This window comes from Anomaloglossus baeobatrachus, chromosome 3 (genome assembly GCF_048569485.1).
Source record: "Anomaloglossus baeobatrachus isolate aAnoBae1 chromosome 3, aAnoBae1.hap1, whole genome shotgun sequence".
NCBI lineage: Eukaryota > Metazoa > Chordata > Amphibia > Anura > Aromobatidae > Anomaloglossus > Anomaloglossus baeobatrachus.
Window position 1 is genome coordinate 463,422,536 of NC_134355.1, and position 22,635 is coordinate 463,445,170.

A 22,635-nucleotide genomic window follows, 5' to 3' on the forward strand; every position below is an offset into this window, starting at 1 on the left:
TTCACGTAAAGGGAATAATTTAGGTACGGTAATTGGAGATTCTGTACCACAGATTCACTGTCCCAATATACAAGTAAAGTAAAAAGGAATCTTTCTTTTCAGTGGACAATGGATGCCTAATCAGTTCATCTACTGTATGTCTAAAATTTGTGTCTTATGGGTCCAAATTTATATTCTGCATATTTTTACAGCATAAACTTGCACCACAATCACAATACAGGCTCTTATAAAATAGCATCCCAGTGGTACAGGTAAAAATCACACAGATTTGTTAATTAAAGACAATGGCCGCATCAGCAACTAATACGCCCGAATCTGTTTTTTCAGGACTTCAACAGGGCTTCTGACGTGCAGATAAACCATGATGATATGAACACAGTCTAAAGCTAAGTTCACACAGTACGTTTTTGCTGCATTTTTTTCTGTATCAAAACCTGATCTTTTGGCAGTAAAAAAGTAAAAGTGGTTTGTAACTGTTTCTGCTAAGCCCTAAGATAAAAATGGACAACAGAGATCTTTCATAACTTCTTGTGGAACAAACTATGTAAAACTACATATATCAAACATGAGTATTAATATAAAAAATGCAATAAAAAATACACATAATAGTTATCTACATTGACATAGTAAATCTGAAAAATTTAGTTTTTTAGTGTGAAACAGGAACACTGAAATATAAAAGAAAACAATACTAAAAATAACTTATTTCTAAATTTGTATCACAAAAATGTATATAAATTACGTAGCACAGTTCATGACCCCAAAGCAGAGAAAAAAACTAATGGACATCTTACATAAAACATACTTCATACAGTCATGTCAGTGAAGTAATAAAAAAATGTTTGGCTGCCCAAGAAGTGTGGAGGGGCAAAAATAAAAAATATGTGTTTTAAAAGGGGTTGTATGGGACTAAACTATCGATGATCTATCAATGAGAAAGTTTGTCAATATCAGATTGATGAATGACCAACACTTGGCACCGGTCAACTTAAAGCTGCTCCAGCAGAGGTACTGCAGAGCTCATCACATTGCTACTAAATACTTTGGTGATCCAATCTGTGCAGTTTTTACATCCGGCCCCTGCCGAAACAGATTTCAGATGTTCAGTGCAGTGTGGGAAACCCCACTGACCTCAGATTTATGACCTACCCAAGGATAAGTCATCAAAAGTTTAGTCCCAGACTTTAATATTCAGTTTGAAACTATTGACTTTCTGGAGCAATGAAGTAAATTTCCTAATTCATTCCTCTTGAAGAGTCCCGTTTATGAGTAAAATATGCCCCTAGACATTTTTCCCTTAAAATGACCAATGTTCCTTTTTTGGAATGTGATTGCTCATTGAAAATAAAAATAGGCAAACAGATTCTACAATATGAGTTTTCCTACGGAAATAGTCTGAAAGCATTTCACTCCAAGGTCAGTAACGTAACTTGAAGTTCGTAGGCGCCAATGCAAAATCCCTAATGCGGTCCCCAATTATCATTAATCTCTGATCTCCTCCTATGGGCCAATAAGATCTTTTCAGCCTGCCTGGGTTGTAATGCCTGGGTGCAACTGTAACCCTTACACGCACTATATTTACACCCCAATAATAAGTACAATGCAGTGGCAGTGATATTTACTGGTGTTCCAGAACCCCTTTGCTAAAATTACAACACCAGGATAGGCTATCAATGCAAAATTGAAGAAAAATCATTCAAAGATTATTATTAAAGGGAACCTGTCATCAGATTTGGGGCCTATAAGATGCGGCCACCACCAGTGGGCTCTTACAGTATATACAGCATTCTAACATGCTGTATATAAGAGCCTAGACCACTTTGTAGAATGTAAAAATCATTCTAGAATACTAAACAGTCACTGTGGTGGAGATGGGTCATATGGGCGTCTCCGTTCCCTGGTGCTGGCGCCTCCTCTTTCAGCCATCTTCAGCCTCCTTCTGAAGCCTGTGCGCATGACGCATCCTACGTAATACACACTTGCTGGTCCCACACAGGCACACTACAATACTTTGATCTGCCTTGCTCAGGGCAGATCAAAGTGCGTCTGCGCAGGACCTCAATGCCGGCGAGTATGGATGATGTAGGATGTGTCGTGCACTCTGGCTTCAGAAGAAGGGTGACAAAGATGGCCAAAAGAGGAGGCGCCGGTACCGAAGAACGGAGACGCCTATATGACCCAACTCCACCGCAGTAATCGTTTAGGTGAGTATTATAAAGTGATTTTTTTCTTTCTACACAGCGGCCTGGGCTCTTATATACAGCATGTTAGCATGTTAGAATGCTGTATATACAGTATAGGTGGTGGCCACAGCTTATAGGCCCCAAATTTGGTGACCGGTTCCCTTTAAGGCTCACAATATGTAAATTATTAAATCGATAAGAGGTTCCAAGAGGAAAGTCTTGATTGATTTCCTTTTGTTCTTCAATCAACTGATTTTCAATGTTTCAATAATGCAATATTCAGAGCAGTATTCTGTTTTTTCATTAGAAACAAAAGAATACAATTAATTATAGATCTAATAGCAATAGAAATATAGCATTATAATGAGCTTTATAGGAAACCATTCATATGGTTTGTGCTGCCTAAACTATGGGTTAACTATGAGTTATCGAAATCATGTATATTTTACTGTGAAACGTCACGCTGTTTCACAGAAAACATACTGTAAAAAGCCAGATCGGCCAGTACAGCTGTGTGCTGCATTGATTGAGACTTGGTTAACAATATCAGCATCCTCATGCAGAGGTCATGGGATGGCACAATGACATCATAACACCATGCCGCCTACTGCAAAGCAAGAAGAGATAAGGGGGCTTTACACGCTACAATATCGTTAATGTTTTGTCGTCGGGGTCAAGTTGTTAGTGACGCACATCCGGCATCATTAACGATATCGCAGCGTGTGACACTGACCAGTGACCTTAAGCGACCTCAAAAATGGTGAAAATCGTTCACCATGAAGAGGTTGTCCCAAACTCAAAAATCGGTAAGGGTTGTTTATCCAGGTGGTTCATCGCTCATGCGGCAGCACACATCGCTATGTGTGTCACCGCAGGAGCGAGGAACGTCTCCTTACCTGCCGCCGGTCACAATGCGGAAGAAAGGAGGTGGGCGGGATGTTACGTCCTGCTCATCTCCGCCCCTCCACTTTGATTGGCCGGCCGCTTAGTGACGTTGCGGTGACGTCGCTGTGATGCCGAACGTCCCTCCCCCTTGAAGGAGGGATTGTTCGGCAGTCACAGCGCCGCCGACCAGGTAAGTATGTGTGACGCTGCTGTAGCGATAATGTTCGCTACGGCAGCGATCACAAACAATCACATGCGCGACGGGGGCGAGTACTTACACGCTCGCTATCGCTACAAATTGCTAGCGATATCGCTACCGTGTAAAGCCCCCTTTAGAGTCTGCGGTGGGTGAGAACCAGGGGGAGATGAGTAAAAGAGTTTTTACTATTTTACTTGGTCTGATAGGGATGGTGGAGGTATTGTTCTGTATGCTGCATTTTGAAGAACAGTGCTGGGTATAGTGAACTCTGCAGCCATCATATTGTTTAGGGGGTTATAGGTGACTTCATGCTGTATGGAGGTGGTGGGCCACATCATTCTATGTAGGTGTGTGGGTTGGAGTGGCTCTGGTGGACATAATACTATGTGAATGTCTAATGGGCCCATCATACTGTGTGGGGGTTGTGGTGACCATCATGCTGTATGGAGGCTGTCATGAACATCATACTGTATGTGCATCTGTGGTGACATTGTTTGAAGGGCTATGGGAACTGTTATACTGTATGGAGTGTTGTAGTGACCATTATACTGCATGTGGGGCTATGGTGATCGTCATATTGCATGGAGGACTTTGGTGACCATTATACTGTATGAAGGTTTACGGTGACAAAAGTATACGAGTCCATGGAGGACATCATACTATATGGAGGGGATTTCAAGGGACAATAAAGTGTATAAGGAGCTGTACAGCCATAATACTGTGTGGTGGACTATGGGGAACATCATAGTGTGGGAGACATTGTGACGCCCTGGCGCCGCCAGGTGGTCACAAAAAAACAGTACAACACCATCCCACATCAGGTACCATCTGCCACAAAACCCTAGCCACCCCCCTCAGGGTAGGAAGGACACACCAGTGGGCAGGACCAGGCGGATGGGAGCGCCCACCTAGGGATCTTGAGGATGCGGGGGAGGGAACCAGTTAGTCCAAGTTAGAGTTCAATTCAAGTGGAAGTTCAAGTTAGAGTTCAAGTGAAGTGAAAGTGCAAGTTCGAGTGAAGTCAAGTCTGAGCCTTGTGAAGGGTTGCCAGGGTACTGTCCCTGGTCTACTGGCTAGGTGTCACGCTCCCCGGCTCTCCTGCCACGCTCCCCAGCTCCCCTGCCACGCTCCCCGGCTCCCCTGCCACGCTCCCCGGCTCCTTTGCCAGGCGTCCCCCGCGCTCCCTCACCTGCGTCCTCCAGGCAACCCGGTCCCCGGTCCCGGCGCCCATCTGCGATGCTGAGCGCTCCTGCCTCCTGTGCACCGCTCCCTGCTCTGGCTTCTGGCACCCGGGCCTCGCGCATGTGCATTAGGGCGCGCGCGGTCATTGACCCTCTCTTAAAGGGCCAGCGTCCTCCAACAGGATATTGAAGATTCAGGTGCAGGGTATATAGGGGGTTCCTTTCCAAGTGGGCGGGGCCTGTTCTTCGTGTTTGCTAAGCTAGGAGTCAGGTCTCCCTGTGCCATTGTCTCGTACTTACCTATCTCTCTTGTAGAGCCGCTCCTGTCTCACCAACCGGTCCTGACTGTACCAGAACCCCGAACGGACTGTCCGCCATCTTCTCAGTTCCTACCATCTCCGATCCCTGGATCCGTGTGGTGACCGACCTCCCCGTTGCGCTGGTTACGGACCCTGCCTGACATCATCTCGGCCTCCGAACCTGCGCTCCGTCACCCGGACTACCTTCAGAGACTCCGTGGTCCCAGGGACTTCTACACCCACTCCTCTGAACGGACTGTCCTGCTAACCGTAGTGCTTCGGCTACCGGGCACCTTGCCCTCGGTGGGGTGCTCAGTCCAGTGGATCCACCTCCTGGGCCTACCCGTCATCCTGGTCCTAACAGTAAGAACAGGCCATGGATCCCGCTGATGCACTAGCGTCCCAGCTAGCTGGATTGCAGCAGGAACTCGGATGACAACGCGAGACCCAATCCCGCATGTTAGCCTTCATGACCTCAGTGGACACCCGTCTGAATACGCTGCAAGCCACAGCTACGTCCCTGGCATCACATTCCCCATCCACGTCCATGTCCACACCTTCCGTGGCAGCCTCCTCAGAAGCCTCTAAACTCTGCTTGGCCTCTCCACCCCGATATGCCGGAGATCCTAAGACCTGCAGAGGATTCTTGAACCAGTGCTCCCTCCACTTTAAACTGCTTCTGCATCTGTTTGCCTCCGATCAAGCCAAGGTGGCGTTTGTGATGTCCCATCTAGAGGGTGAGGCACTGGCCTGAATGAACCCCTTGTGGGAGAAGGAGGACCCTGTAACCACTGACATTCAGGAGTTCCTGCAGGCGTTTAGAACCACCTTTGATGAACCCGGACGTGCCGCCGCGTCCGCCTCATCACTCCTCAAACTACGCCAGGGGACCTTGACGGTGGGTCAATACACCATCCACTTTCGCACCTTGGCCTCTGAATTAGGGTGGAATAATGAGGCCCTAACCGCCGCCTTCTGGGAAGGACTCTCCAGTCGTATTAAGGACGAGCTGGCCGGCCGCGATGTTCCTTCCACCCTGGATGCCCTGATCGCACTAGCCACCCGCGTGGACCTCAGATTCCAGGAACGATCCAAAGAGGTGTCCCGCGAGAGACGTCCGATACGGCATTCCTCTCCTCCGCAGAAGCCCGCCGTACTTCAGTCGACGTCGTCTGGTGTCTCTGTCCACGAGCCCATGCAGATTGACCGTTTGCGGCAGTCCGAACAATGCCGAGCAGAACGGCTCGCCAAGGGCCTCTGCTTCTACTGCGGAGAGGGCACACACCTGCTACGTTCCTGTCCAGAGAGGCCGGGAAACTCCAAAGCTTAGGGCTGGTAGGAGAGGCCACCCTAGGTACTGGGACTCTCTCAGACCCGGTTACGTGGACGGTTCAAGTGACAGCAGGAGAGACGCGGTTCACGGCGGAAGCGTACCTCGATTCCGGGGCAGCAGGCAATTTCATCCAGCAGGCCACGGTAGACAAGTACCAGGTGCCTGTTACTCCACTCGACAAACCCCTCGTGATTTCCTCTGTAGACGGGAGACCCCTCTCTGACACCATCTCTTGGATCACCAAGCCTGTAGTACTACGCATCGGTGCCCTGCACACTGAGAAAATCATCTTCTACGTCCTCCCGCATATGTCTCATTAAATCCTGCTGGGACTCCCCTGGTTACGGACACACGAACCGTCGGTCAGCTGGCGTGCTGGCAAAATTACCCGATGGGGCCCCTCTTGCCACGAGAACTGCTTGAGGTCTCCTACAAGCTGCAGCTCTCGGCCACGATGAGGATACCCAACTCCTTCCATGTCTCCCTGCTCAAGCCGGTTGTCCTTGGTCCCTTCTCCGCTACTGCAAGTTCTGCTTCTCCTCCTATTGCTAACGATGACATCTATGCGGTAAGGGATATCGTGGCCATGAAGACCGTGCGGGGCCGACAGTTCTTCCTGGTGGACTGGGCTGGGTATGGTCCTGAGGATAGGTCCTGGGAACCCCGGGAGAATGTGGGTACTCCCCTGATACGTGCCTTCCTGTCCCGGTTGCGGGGAGGGGGGCGTGGGGAAGGGGGTACTGTCACACTCCCCGACTCCCCTGCCACGCTCCCCTGCCACGCTCCCCGGCTCCCCTGCCACGCTCCCCGGCTCCTTTGCCAGGCGTCCCCCGCTCCGCGGCCTCCATGCTCCCTCACCTGCGTCCTCCAGGCAACCCGGTCCCCGGTCCCGGCGCCCATCTGCGATGCTGAGCGCTCCTGCCTCCTGTGCACCGCTCCCTGCTCTGGCTTCTGGCACCGGGCCTCGCGCATGCGCATTAGGGCGCGCGCGCGGTCATTGACCCTCTCTTAAAGGGCCAGTGTCCTCCAACAGGATATTGAAGATTCAGGTGCAGGGTATATAGGGGGTTCCTTTCCAAGTGGGCGGGGCCTGTTCTTCGTGTTTGCTAAGCTAGGAGTCAGGTCTCCCTGTGCCATTGTCTCGTACTTACCTATCTCTCTTGTAGAGCCGCTCCTGTCTCGCCAACCGGTCCTGACGGTACCAGAACCCCGAACGGACTGTCCGCCATCTTCTCAGTTCCTACCGTCTCCGATCCCTGGATCCGTGTGGTGACCGACCTCCCCGTTCCGCTGGTTACGGACCCTGCCTGACATCATCTCGGCCTCCGAACCTGCGTTCCGTCACCCGGACTACCTTCAGAGACTCCGTGGTCCCAGGGACTTCTACACCCACTCCTCTGAACGGACTGTTCTGCTAACTGTAGTGCTTCGGCTACCGGGTACCTTGCCCTCGGTGGGGTGCTCAGTCCAGTGGATCCACCTCCTGGGCCTACCCGTCATCCTGGTCCTAACACTAGGTGGCAAGCAGAGTACCGTGTCCAAAGGCGACTGGAGTCCGGTCACGGGAAATCCAAAGTGGACCAGGGCAGGGTTGGAGCCCGCCGGTACTGACAGCGGAGATCCGGTCCAGAAACCGTGCACAGGTGGGGTATCTGGACCCTAGTTAGAAGATGGTTGCAAGCCCCCTCTCTAATTCACCAGGCCAGGAGCAAAGTTCCAGACATTGCTCCAGAAGTGTTAGCCCAGATAAAGCAAAACGGCAGCCCACCGCGGGGGATAGGGTATCCGCAAACACCCAGTGAGATCCCAAGGGTCAGTTGACATCTCCCAACCAGAACATACCAGGAGCGGACTTCCCCGTTCCATACGGAGTTGTCCAGAAGTGAGGAAAATTAGAGTGTCGGAGGAAGGGACATCGGTACACCAGCGAAGTGTGGGACCCGAGTACACCCAAACGCGGAAGCCGGCCACTGACACCTTGGTTTACCAACAGACTTGTGTACAGTTATTCAACAGTGAGTACACCAACATCCCCCGGTCCGCCCCAGTGCGCCACCTCTGGCCTACATAACTCCCCATGTCCTGGACACTGAGCCCCGTGGCATCCACCCCTACCCACGGAGGGGTTAAACAACCAGCTGCCACTCCTTCGCCCCCGGGTGCCTCCCAACAGCAGCGGTGGTACTCCATATTACCACACACAGTGGGTGGCGTCACGAAGTATCTACAGCAATCCCCGTACATTTACGTCCCTTTTTATTTGAGTGTCCGCGCGACCCCCGGGTCCGGAAACCCCTCGAGCCACTGCGGATCCGGATCCAAGCAGCCCGACTGCTGACGTGGGGGCGGCACACATGCTTCTGGTTTTGTTTTACAAGTGTCTTTGGTAACTAAATCTGATGCTATAACTACCTGTCACGCTAGGTACGGGAAATTACTATGTCAACGGCGAAAGGGAAGGGAAAGAAAACCCTGTGTCTAGGGAAGGGGAAGATGGTGACCCCTAACCAAGCCTACCGCTGCCACTTGGCTTCCCTAAGCACCCTAGAAACTGTAAGTTCCGCACCTATGCACAAAGCAGGATACCTAGGCTGACCTTAAAACTAGGTCATAGCTAGGAAGCTGGTAAGCTGAGTGCCTAGTCAACCCCACTAAGCATTAAAGAAGACACAGGGGAAACACACATTAACAACTTATCTCCAGAAGACTCAGGGAGAATTACAGCAAAGAACAACAATTTTTCTTCAGATGAGTGCAAGCAAACTGTTTGCATCTAGAACTTGTATAGGCAGTAAGGCGGGCTTTGCACACTACGACATCGCAGGCCGATGCTGCGATGTCGAGTGCGATAGTGCCCGCCCCCGTCGCAGCAGCGATATGTGGTGATAGCTGGTGTAGCGAAAGTTATCGCTACGCCAGCTTCACACACACACTCACCTGCCGTGCGACGTCCCTGTGGCCGGCGACCCGCCTCCTTGTTAAGGGGGCGGGTCGTGCGGCGTCACTGCGACGTCACACGGCAGGCGGCCAATCAGAGCGGAGGGGCGGAAATGAGCAGGATGTAAATATCCTGCCCACCTCCTTCCTTCCGCATATCCTACGGAAGCCGCAGTGAGGCCGGTAGGAGACGTTCCTCGCTCCTGCGACTTCACACACAGCGATGTGTGCTGCCGCAGGAGCGAGGAACAACATCGGACCATTGCGTCAGCGTAATTATGGATTACGCCGACGCTGTACCGATGATACGATTACGACGCTTTTGCGCTCGTTAATCGTATCATCCAGCCTTTACACACTGCGATGTCGCATGCGATGCCGGAAGTGCGTCATTTTCAATTTGACCCCACCGACATCGCACCTGCGATGTCGCAGTGTGCAAAGTGCCCCTAAGTCTATCACCTGCACAGATCCAGGGGGAATGAAAGTATTTAAGCACACAAAGGGCAGTACCAATGATTAGCAGCTGAAAGGTGAGAAACTCCGCAGGGCTCTAGAGGGAAAGGGATAAACTGCAGGCAGAGAATGTCAGGGAGCAGTTTATGCAGCAAAATTCTCCAATCTTTTACACCAGAGAACTGTCTGTCAAGCATGACACACCCGTGACACTACGTCTACATTTATTGATTCAGGTTCTGCCTTGGATCTAAAGGTACCGTCACACTAAGCAACTTACCAGCGATCCCAACAACGATAGGGATCGCTGGTAAGTTGCTAGGAGGTTGCTGGTGAGATGTCACACTGCGACGCTCCAGCGATCCCACCAGCAACCTGACCTGGCAGGGATCGCTGGAGCGTGGCTACACGAGTTGCTGGTGAGCTCACCAGCAACCAGTGACCAGCCCCCAGCGCAGCGTGGAAGATGCTGCGCTTGGTAACTAAGGTAAATATCGGTAACCAACCCGATATTTACCTTGGTTACCACTGCACGGAGCTACACGTGCAGAGAGCAGGGAGCAGCGCACACTGAGCGCTGGCTCCTTGCTCTCCTAGCTACAGCACACATCGGGTTAATTACCCGATGTATGCTGCAGCTAAATGTGCACAGAGCAGGGAGCAGCGCACAATGCTTAGCGCTGGCTCCCTGCTCTCCTACTTACAGCACACATCGGGTTAATTACCCGATGTGTGCTGGCAGTGCTGCAGCTCCATGTGCACAGAGCAGGGAGCAGCGCACACTGCTTAGCGCTGGCTCCTTGCTCTCCTAGCTGCAGGACACATCAGGTTAATTAACCCGATGTGTCCTGCAGCTAGCTACATGTGCACAGAGCAGGAGCCGGCAGCACAGGCAGTGAGAGCGGGGGAGGCTGGTATCGAAGGTAAATATCGGGTAACCAAGGACAGGGCTTCTTGGTTACCCGATGTTTACATTGGTTACCAGCCTCCGCAGAAGCCGGCTCCTGCTGCCTGCACATTTAGTTGTTGCTGTCTCGCTGTCACACACAGCGATCTGTGCTTCACAGCAGGACAGCAACAACTAAAAAATGGCCCAGGACATTCAGCAACAACCAACGACCTCACAGCAGGGGCCAGGTTGTTGCTGGATGTCACACACAGCAACATCGCTAGCAACGTCACAAAAGTTGTTCGTTAGCAGCGATGTTGCTAGCGATGTTGCTTAGTGTGACGGGGCCTTTATTGACAGTGGTTTTGTTATTGAGTGTGAACACACAGTTTATACCGTTGGTAATCCTATTTGAGTATCTGCAATTGATAATTCTCCCTTTACCAAAAGCCATGTTACTTCTAAGGTTGAGAATGTACAGTACAGACCAAAGGTTTGGACACACCTTCTCATTCAAAGAGTTTTCTTTATTTTCAGGAATTGTAGATTCACATTGAAGGCATCAAAACTATGAATTAAAACATGTGGAATGAAATACTTAAAAAAGTGTGAAACAACTGAAAATATGTCTTATGTTCTAGGTTCTTCAAAGTAGCCACCTTTTGCTTTCATTACTACTTTGCACATTTTTGGCATTCTCTTGATGAGCTTCAAGAGGTAGTCACCAGAAATGGATTTCCAACAGTCTTGAAGGAGTTCCCAGAGATGCTTAGCACTTGTTGGCCCTTTTGCCTTCACTCTGCGGTCCAGCTTACCCCAAACCATCTCGATTGGGTTCAGGTCTGGTGACTGTGGAGACCAGGTCATTTGGCGTAGCACCCCATCATTCTCCTTCTTAGTCAAATAGCCCTTACACAGCCTGGAGGTGTGTTTGGGGTCATTGTCCTGTTGAAAAATAAATGATGGTCCAACTAAACGCAAACTGGATGGAATAGCATGCCGCTGCAAGATGCTGTGGTAGGCATGCTGGTTCTGTATGCCTTCAATTTTGAATAAATCTCCAACAGTGTCACCAGCAAAGCACCCCCACACCATCACACCTCCTGCTCCATGCTTCACGGTGGGAACCAGCCATGTAGAGTCCATCCGTTCACCTTTTCTACAAAGACACGGTGGTTGGATCCAAAGATCTCAAATTTGGACTCATCAGACCAAAGCACAGATTTCCACTGGTCTAATGTCCATTCCTTGTGTTCTTTAGCCCAAACAAGTCTCCTCTGCTTGTTGCCTGTCCTTAGCAGTGGTTTCCTAGCAGCTATTTTACCATGAAGGCCTGCTGCACAAAGTCTCCTCTTAACAGATGTTCTAGAGATGAGAAGGTGTATGTGGCACACATGCGGGTATGAACCCACTGCGCCACTGGCCAGGCTTATCTCAGATGAGTGTAATAAGTGGGCAATGCCCCATGAGGTAAATTTGCTGTGTTTTTTTGGGTATACTGCTGAATAATATAAATGCGTGTGTTGATATTTCAAGTTGTCCGGCCACAAAATATATATTTTTTTTAAGCTAATCTGTGCTGTATTGTTATTTAAAACATCCTTACATTACTTTTTTTTGCTTCTAACTTTTCTTCCTCTTGAATGTTCACTTTCTTTTCTGCAGCCGCTTTATTTACCTGCAGCTCAACCAAACATGACATGTTTGACTGCTCAACTTCACAGTCACCGCTGGCCCCGCCCAGCTTCTGTGTCCAGCCCCACCCTCTGCCCACCCTCTGCACAACCATTGTGCATAGCACCTAGTGGGAGTCTATAGTAGATATATACACCATGTGTGTATGATATATATATATATATACTGTATATACATATACTCACACATAGAACCTCCTCGAGCTCTGTCTCTCACCTGTGCACTCTCTTCTCTCCTCCTGCGCTCTCTCCTCTGCCTCCCCAGCAGCCCCCCGCTCTGTCTCTCACCCGTGCACTCTCTTCTCTCCCCCTGCGCTCTCTCCTCTGCCCCCTTAGCAGCCCCCTGCTCTGTCTCTCACCCGTGCACTCTGTTCTCTCCCCCTGCACTCTCTCCTCTGACCCCCAGCAACCTCCCACTCTGTCTCTCTCCCATGCACTCTCTTCTATCCCCCCTGCGCTGTCTTTTCTAACCCCCCCCCCCCGTATGCTGTCTCTCACCCCGTGCTGACCCTACAGCTAAGCGATGCAGAGCTCAGTGTTGCTGACCGCATTGTCAGGTGTGACGTCACTGGGTTCCGCTCCTGGCAGTATTCAAACGCCAGGCGCGCCTGACGCTGCATTCATCACATAGTGCAGAAAGGCAGTGCACGGGGGAGGGAGGAGACAGTTACCCGGGCCCCATACAACATAAAGAGCTGAGAATACCGTCGAGCAAACAGCACAGTCCTAACAGCGAGTGGGCCCCCTGTTTGTCCATGGACTGGCACATACAGTGTACAGATAGCAGCGCACAGGGGGCGGAGGAGAGTACAAAATGTGGGGAGGGGGCGAGGGAGGATGACAGGGGCAGGGGCTGCATTGCACTGTACTTGGTAGGCAGCAGGGCGGCAACATGACTTCGACTATGATGCCCGTCAACAAGCTTCTGCCCCTGTCGTCGTGACGTTACAGGAAGCAGCAAAATCCCGGCAGGAGCGGTCACATGACCGCTCTAAGCCGGGTGGGATGGGCTGACAGCAGGATGAGTAAGTAGTTGCTATCTACTTACCTGCCTCTATGTAGCCCAATAGTGAAATAACAAAAAAAAAAAATGCAAAATAAGCTGGATAACTAGGCTCTGGATTTAGTAGTTCTAGAACTGTCTATTAGGTTGCCAAATGCACCCATTTAGTGGTAGGGTTTAATTGGTGGTAAAGTGAGTTTAGAAGACATGTTAGATTAGAAAGACTAAAGAAGAAAAAGGAGGAGTGGCAGGTGGCAGGGCAACTGGCTAGGAGAGGGGGGGGGCTCCAGAGAAGAGCAGTCGAAAGGTTGGTTCAAAGCGAGAAGACGTGGCCTCGGTGCTAGGGCCAGTCAGGGAACTCCGAGGTAACCTCCATAAGTCCGGAGCCGTTAGGGACCAGAAGCGAACGAATGTGTGCGGTATTAGAGGAAAGGAAGCACAGGCATAGGAGTATTTAGGACGAGGTCCTATATAGCGGGAGACAGCACAAAGAGTAGTAACCCACAGAGAGAAGAAGGAAGGTCATGTCGCTCATAACGATGTGAAGAATAAAAGTAAACAACTTTGCTGTTGTGTGTTTGACTATCCTCCTATGTCGACGACTGGCAGCAGGGATGATGGACACCGGCCTGGAACAGCAAGTAAGTGCCATGTACCCCACCCAAAGTCCACTCAACACCCAAAGTCTCCATGGTGAAGGAGAGTGGCGCCCATGTGGTCCTGGCCCAAACCCTCCTTCAGGGGCATAGCTAAGTGACTAACGGGAATTCACCAGAGTCTCTGATGGTGAGTATGGACTTGGCTGCTGGTAGACACCAGGAGCAACTCTGGGGCAGTCCTGGAAGTAGCAGCTGACCCCAAGGGTCAGTAGCAAGGGAATGGAATGGACAGGCAAGAGGGAAAGCCAGGAGTGACAGGCAGAACGGGTTAAAGGATATCAGGCAGGAGAAATGTGGGTGCAGGAACACAAGCAGGTCACAGGTCGGGTGCTAGAACACAGGCTAGACATTGGACAAATTCGGGTTCACAGGCTGGACTCTGAATGGGATCAGGTACAGGTTATAAGTGAGGTTACAGAAAGAGATACAGGCTGACTTGCAGAGAGATTTTAACATGCCAGGAACCTTGTTGCTCAGGCACCTCCCAAAGGGGGAGGATGCCTTAAGTACTTAGTGCCTCTCAGCAATAGCCTGGAGGCACTTCCAGATTAAGTGCGCTGCCCCTTTAAGAGGTAAAGAGCATGCCCCCTAAGTGTGTTTCCAGGAGACCTATGCAGCAGTTGAGTGGTTACACAGGAGCGGACCCCGCAGAGCGAGAGTGAGTGCATTGTCGCGGGCGGGGAGGACGCCGTTGCTGCTGCGCTCTCGCTAACACTCGGGTCCGGCGCTGCTGCGATGGCTGCTCGGTGGCTCAAGCGGTGGGCCGTATCCGGGGACTCGAGCGGCGCTCCTCGCCCGTGAGTGAAAGGGGTGGTTGGTTTGGGGGATTTAGTCCGTGACGCCACCCACGGGTCGTGGTGAAGATGGGCAATACCGCTGCTGGTGACGGGGATCCCAGGAGCGATGGTAGGGAGCAGCTGGGATGTTGTTTTCCCCCTCCGTGGGTAGGGGTTGGTGGTCCCGGGGCCTGGTGATGTTGTGACGGGGAGCCAGGGTCGGTGAGGTGCAGGGTTGCAGGGACAGCGCGGCGCGGTGCCAGATGGCACGGGTGTACTCACACAGCAAGAAAGGTACAAAGTCCTCGGTAAACCAAACGGCTGGATGGACGGGTCCCGCAGCCGGCTGCAGTGCTTCTCCCCGGACAGGTGATGGCGGCTGTCTTTCCCTGCACCTTAATGTTCTCTTTCTGACTACTATGGATTCCCAATGGTAGTCCGCTCCCTGGTGTATGGGTACCGGAGGAGCCAGTTTGCCCGCAGACGCTGGCCCTTGGGTCTCTAGCCTTAGGCGGTAGCTGTATACCCTCACGGTGTGGGCTGTTGCCTTCAATCAGGACTTTTGCTGTTGTGAAACCCCTGGGGTTCCAGTCACATTCGGATCTGACTATTGTCGGCGGCTCCAAGCCTGGTCGGGGTCCGATGGCCCTGCCTGTGTGTGCTGGCTTCACTTCGCTCCCCGGTCGGTACCGGCGGGCCGTTGCCCGTCCCCGGTCCTACGGTTCCGCGTTGCTCCACCACTCCTGCAGACGGCCACCACCGTCTGCCAACCTTGCTGTCAGTGCCTGTGCCACAAACCCAGACACCCAAGTGCTTGCTCCTCTCACTTCAAACTCCTAAGCTGTTCTGTCACTTTTCCCGCCTCCAGGCCTGTGACCTCCTCGGTGGGTGGGGCCAACCGCTTAGCTCCGCCCCACCTGGTGTGGACATCAGAACCTGGATGGAGGCAACAAGGATTTTTGTTTGGCTGGTGTCCCTGTCTAATGGGGGTGGGGGGTGTTTGTATGTTATCTGTGACGACCTGGCTAGGCCAGGGAACTACAGCATCAGTGTCACTGTCATTAGGAGAAAGGAGGAAAGTGCAAGGATGGCAGAAGCATTACAGTAGGAATCAGGTAATTTGCAGTCGGCTCTGCCCTCTGTTTCCTTAGAAAAAAGGGGAACCAGCACGATCTGAAATTGGCATGCATCATATAAAAAGTGAAAATTCACACATTTATTCCAACTGTACTATAATAAAAAAATGAGATTTTTAGCAAATAATTGATCAATTTTTTGAGCCACCCCTGCTAACGTCACGGCAAATCTCAATAGGGGGGTCCTACTCTACATTCTGTATTTCATGTGCCATGCGGCCTCCTAGATAAAGTTAAAAGCAGAACCCTAATGGAGCACACATACCTGCAACCTGTATATAGCCGCTTCCATGTTGCAAAAAAGGCACTTGTGGATAGAGACCAGCCCAGGTCCCAGCATGTGGAGCAAGCCCTACACATACCAAGACTATATCAGAACTGATCCTCCCAGTGTCAAACAGCAACCATTGATAAAGGCGGACCAGATCCAAGAATGGTGCTTAATTAGCATTGCCTGTGGAAAGGGGTGAGGTAACTGAGTCTGAACAGCTACCAACAGGAGGAATATATTGCAAACCAAAATCAGGCGTGCATGGTATGGTGTTGGTCAGACACCAGATTTGTAGCATAACTACGGTCAAAACAGAGAAAAAAGGGGAACCAGCACGATCTGAAATTGGCATGCATCATATAAAAAGTGAAAATTCACACATTTATTCCAACTGTACTATAATAAAAAAATGAGATTTTTAGCAAATAATTGATCAATTTTTTGAGCCACCCCTGCCAACGTCACGGCAAATCTCAATAGGGGGGTCCTACTCTACATTCTGTATTTCATGTGCCATGCGGCCTCCTAGATAAAGTTAAAAGCAGAACCCTAATGGAGCACACATACCTGCAACCTGTATATAGCCGCTTCCATGTTGCAAAAAAGGCACTTGTGGATAGAGACCAGCCCAGGTCCCAGCATGTGGAGCAAGCCCTACACATACCAAGACTATATCAGAACTGATCCTCCCAGTGTCAAACAGCAACCATTGATAAAGGCGGACCAGATCCAAGAATGGTGCTTAATTAGCATTGCCTGTGGAAAGGGGTGAGGTAACTGAGTCTGAACAGCTACCAACAGGAGGAATATATTGCAAACCAAAATCAGGCGTGCATGGTATGGTGTTGGTCAGACACCAGATTTGTAGCATAACTACGGTCAAAACAGAGAAACTTTATCTAGGAGGCCGCATGGCACATGAAATACAGAATGTAGAGTAGGACCCCCCTATTGAGATTTGCCGTCACGTTGGCAGGGGTGGCTCAAAAAATTGATCAATTATTTGCTAAAAATCTCATTTTTTTTATTGTAGTACAGTTGGAATAAATCTGTGAATTTTCACTTTTTATATTATGCATGCCAATTTCAGATCATGCTGGCTCCCCTCTCTCTCTGTTTCCTTAGGCGGAACGTGAGGTACTCAATGGCTAATCAGGCAGCATAGGCCCGAGTTGCCACCATCTAGTCTGTGGTCAGGGCTATTCCAACTCCGGCAGGAATGACCAGGGACTGCATGATTGGGATCTCTACTCTGTGCAGGAACTGGCAGAGTCAGTTGCAGTTTTTAGTCTGTTACTTTTACCCATTCGTGAGTTGTTGTACGAACACAACACCCAGTGTACAGTCCGGCTCCTGTGCTCCAAGATTGAGCAGAAAACATCAAATGGGGATTAAAGAATCCCAAAAGGATCAATATAATCAGTATCTCAGCACCATTACAGCCATGTCTTTTCTTTCAATGCCTTTTTCCAGTATAATATTTACATGCAACCGTTGGCTCATATTGTCTAAAACAACAAAAAGCAAATGCCTGACTTAAATTAAGGAAAAACATTTAAATAACATCCTTTCCCAATATTTATCTGATATCCAGGTGTCTGTAAATGGAATGGATTGTCAGAATAACTCACATTATGGAAAGTCTCTGAAGTCATACTCGGCTGTGTGCACACTCTCGCAGGAGCTCACCACTTTCACCTGCTTAGCGATTCTGCAGTGTTTTGAGCAATAGTTTAGTTACACTTTAAGATTTTATATTTTCGTGCAATACACCATTTTAGCTCTTTTTTCCTTTTATGTAAAAGTAGTAAAGTTACATAGGTCAAGAGACTAATTATGGAAAATTCTACTTAATAATAAACTATGGCCGAAGATCATTTGGGCTATTAGCTTATGGTTAGAACTCCTCATATCTCCTTGAACTTGATGGACCTAAACTATGTTATGAATGTCACTGTAATGGCTCACTTAAATACCATGTCAGCTATTTTTTTTTCATAATCAAAAATACACAAATTATATCAATGTTATGTCTGTGTGTCACCTTTTACTATAAGTTTCATCCTTTTTTGTGTACAAGATTTCTCAAGCTTTTCCCATCAAACAAACATGAAAATCAAACAACATATGGATGGCATCTGAGAGTTGGCCATTTTTTTCATGGATCCATAGACTTGAATCAGTGAGTTTGACCTTATAGGCGTCAGTTTTTCACTTAGAAGTTCTAACCATGTTTTTAACAGATAGTCCATGGGATAGTTCACATATTTCTTTTTTTCCTCAGATCGAGTTGTCCACTCAAAAGCACTGAGTCTTGTCCAATATCCATCCGATTGTCAGCTTAAACTCCCTTGTGCGATCTATGGATCTGTAATTAAACTGAATAGTACATCTGTGTGCTGTCCATTTTTCATAAACAGATAAAAAAAATCTTAACATACAGAGAGCGCATTGTAGAGCCAGCCCATCGGAACGCCTCTGACGTGATCATGGGGTCCCAATGGCTGTTATGACAGCTTATGTCCCCTGTGCCTGTCATCATGATCCTCACGTGAATGCTGTTTTTTAATTATACATATATATACTGCTCAAAAAAATAAAAGGAACACATAGAGGATTTTGTATACATATTTGGTATCACCACGTTAATAAATCTCTGATCAGAATATAAAATAAACTAATCTAACTGGTAAAAGATGTAATGAGAAAAAAAATAAACTAGAGAATTACATTTTTTGGTCACCGCAACATTGCAATAAGATGCAATGAAACACGATCAAAACATTGTATCTACTCCAAAATATTATCTGTAAAAACTTCAGTTCAGGATGCAAAAATAAGTCCTCACACAGCCCCAAATCCCAAAAAATGAGAATGTTACGGACAATGGTGACAAAAGGGTCCTTTTTTGTGGCAAATCTCTGCATTTTTTCACCACTTACTGTAAATAACAAGGCTATGTGCCCACGGGAGTTTGTACCTGTGGATATATCCGCAGGTACTTCCGCAGGTTTCCCGCAGCAGCTCCCCGGAATCCGCAGATATTTTTAGCTGCGGGAGTACAGCGAAATAGCTGCGGTAAACCTGCGGGCATTCGTGCGGCTTACCTGCGGAAGTCCCGGCCTCTATCTCCATAGTGGAGGGCCGGGATTTCCGCAGGTAATTCCGCAGAATTAATTGACATGCAATTATGTGCAGCTGTGGGATATCCGCAGCATGTTCCGCAGCCGCACGTATCTGCAGCATGGACACAGCACTCCCCATGTCCCAAAGGATAACATGGGGAGTGTCTGTACATGCTGACACCTGCAGATTTATCTGGAAAATCCAGAAAATCCGCGGATTTTCTGCAGATAAATCCGCAGGTTTAATTTCCTGTGGGCACATAGCCTAAAACTATACATGTTTGGTATCTACTTACTCATACTGAGTACTTGCTCCACATGCTGGGACCTGGACTGGCCTCTATCCACAATTGCCTCTTTTGCAACATAGAAGCGGTTATATATACAGGTTACAGGTATGTGCGCTCCATTATGGGTCTGCTTTTAACTTTATCTAGGAGGCCGCATGGCACATGAAATACAGAATATAGAGTAGGACCCACCTATTGAGGTTTGCCGTGACGTTGGCAGGGGTGGCTCAAAGAATTGATCAATTATTTGCTAAAAATCTCATTTATATTACAGTACAGTTGGAATAAATCTGTGAATTTGCACTTTTTATATGAGGCATGCCATTTTCAGATCGTGCTGGCTCCCCTCTCTCTCTGTTTGGTTGTAGTTATGCTACAAATGTCTGGTGGCTGGTCATCACCATGCTATGCACGCCTGATCTTGGTTTGCAATATATTCCTCCTGTTGGTAGCTGTACACATTCAGTTGCCTCACCCTTTCCACAGGCATTGCTAATTAAGCACCATACTTGGATCTGGTCCGCCTTTATCAATGGTTGCTGTCTGGCACTGGGAGGGTCAGTTCTGATATAGTCCTGGTATGTGTAGAGCTTGCTCCACATGCTGGGACCTGGACTGGCCTCTATCCACAATTGCCTCTTTTGCAACATAGAAGCGGTTATATATACAGGTTACAGGTATGTGCGCTCCATTATGGGTCTGCTTTTAACTTTATCTAGGAGGCCGCAAGGCACATGAAATACAGAATATAGAGTAGGACCCCCCTATTGAGATTTTCCGTGACGTTGGCAGGGGTGGCTCAAAGAATTGATCAATTATTTGCTAAAAATCTCATTTATATTACAGTACAGTTGGAATAAATCTGTGAATTTGCACTTTTTATATGAGGCATTCCATTTTCAGATCGTGCTGGCTCCCCTCTCTCTCTGTTTGGTTGTAGTTATGCTACAAATGTCTGGTGGCTGGTCACCACCATGCTATGCACGCCTGATCTTGGTTTGCAATATATTCCTCCTGTTGGTAGCTGTACACATTCAGTTGCCTCACCCTTTCCACAGGCATTGCTAATTAAGCACCATTCTTGGATCTGGTCCGCCTTTATCAATGGTTGCTGTTTGGCACTGGGAGGATCAGTTGTGATATAGTCCTGGTCAGGGGCGTAACGACCGCGGTCGCAGCGGTCGCCATCGCGACCGGGCCCGGGCAGTTTGGGGCCCGCGGGGACCCGACAGATCAGCAGCCAGCTCCTCTCAGTGAGAGAGAAGCTGCGCTGATCTGTCACAGTGCACGCGCCCACTATATGACCCGCTGCCGCCCCCGACACCGGGCCCTCCTGCCCGATGTCAGCGGCGGCACCGGGGCCCCCCTCCCCCATCACCGCGCACAGTAATAATGAAGCATAGAGCGGCCAGCGCCGCTCTGCATCATCATACTCCCCCTGTGCCTGCGCGGTGACGTCACTCCTGTGCGACTGCTGTGCTGGGGTGGGGCTGGGGTGGGGAGGCTGCATGATACTGTACATGGAGAACTGGGGTGGCGAGGCTGCATGATACTGTACATGGAGGCCTGGGGTGGGGAGGCTGTATGATACTGTACATGGAGGCCTGGGGTGGGGAGGCTGCTGCATGATACTGTACATGGAGGCCTGGGGTGGGGAGGCTGCATGATACTGTACATGGAGGCCTGGGGTGGGGAGGCTGTATGATACTGTACATGGAGGCCTGGGGTGGGGAGGCTGCATGATACTGTACATGGAGGCCTGGGGTGGGGAGGCTGCATGATACTGTACATGGAGGCCTGGGGTGGGGAGGCTTCATGATACTGTACATGGAGGCCTGGGGTGGGGAGGCTGCATGATACTGTACATGGAGGCTTGGGGAGACTGCATTATACTGTACATGGAGGCCTGGGGAGGCTGGCAGCATTATTATAGATGGAGGCCTGGGGAGGCTGGCAGCATTATTATACATGAGCCCTGGGGAGGCTGGCAGCATTATTATACATGAGGCCTGGGGAGGCTGGCTGCATTATTATACATGAGGCCTGGGGAGGCTGGCTGCATTATTATACATGGAGGCCTGGGGAGGCTGGCTGCATTATTATACATGGAGGCCTGGGGAGGCTGGCTGCATTATTATACATGGAGGCCTGGGGAGGCTGGCTGCATTATTATACATGGAGGCCTGGGGAGGCTGGCTGCATTATTATACATGAGGCCTGGGGAGGCTGGCTGCATTATTATACATGGAGGCCTGGGGAGGCTGGCTGCATTATTATACATGGAGGCCTGGGGAGGCTCGCTGCATTATTATACATGGAGGTCTGGGGAGGCTGGCTGCATTATTATACATGGAGGCCTGGGGAGGCTGGCTGCATTATTATACATGGAGGCCTGGGGAGGCTGGCTGCTATATTATACATGGAGGCCTGGGAGGCTGGCTGCTATATTATACATGGAGGCCTGGAGAGGTTGGCTGCATTATTATATATGGAGGCCTGGTGAGGCTGCATAATAAACATGAAGGACACCTTATACATTGAATATAGAGGTGTAATATACATAGAGGTCTATGAGGCTGCATTATACTGGAGGTCTATAGGGCTGCATTAAAATGGAGGTCGGGGGGGGGGCTGTATAATACAAAATGAAGGGACACCTTATACATGGAATATAGGGGTGAATTATACATGGAGGAGTATGGGGCTGCATAATACCATCTGAAGTTTTATGGGGTTGTGTTATAATACATATAGGACTATGGGGGCTGCATTATAATATATGGAGGACTATGGAGGCTACCTTATACATGGACTATGGAAGTGCATTATAAAACATGGAGGACTATGTGGTGCAGTATAATATATGGAGAACTATGGGGTGAATTTTAATACATGGAGAACTATGGGAAATGCATTATAATTGAAGGGCTACTTTATACATGGAGGATTATGGGGGTGCATTATAATATATGGAGGGCTATGTATCTGCATTCTAATATATGAAGGGTTATGTGAGACCCTTTATACAATTATTTGGAAGGCTATGTGGGGGCTGTTACAGTATTTTGAGAACTTTATACAGGGGGGACAAAGATACAAGTATGGGATGGAAATGTTTTGTGCTGAGGGAAAAAGGCTCTTTCCCTCAGCAGCCAACTTTCCCATGCTCTGCTATACATCTCTCAGCACCCAGCTTTCCCATGTTCTGATATACATCTCTCAGCACCCAGCTTTCTCATGCTCTGATATGGGAAAGCTGGGTGCTGAGGACAAGATAAATATCAGAACATAGGAAAGCTGGGTGCTGATAGAGGGATTT

The 22,635-nt window shown here is 49.3% G+C and overlaps 1 long non-coding RNA gene across 1 annotated transcript in view; it reads left to right on the forward strand.

Moving 5' to 3' along the window:
• Window positions 1-22,635, forward strand: part of LOC142296658 (uncharacterized) — a 101,235-nt gene that overhangs the window by 18,377 nt on the left and 60,223 nt on the right. Inside the window, exon 2 of the long non-coding RNA XR_012751667.1 lies at window positions 328-399. This is a non-coding gene — a long non-coding RNA (uncharacterized LOC142296658). The remainder of the gene's footprint in view (window positions 1-327; window positions 400-22,635) is intronic.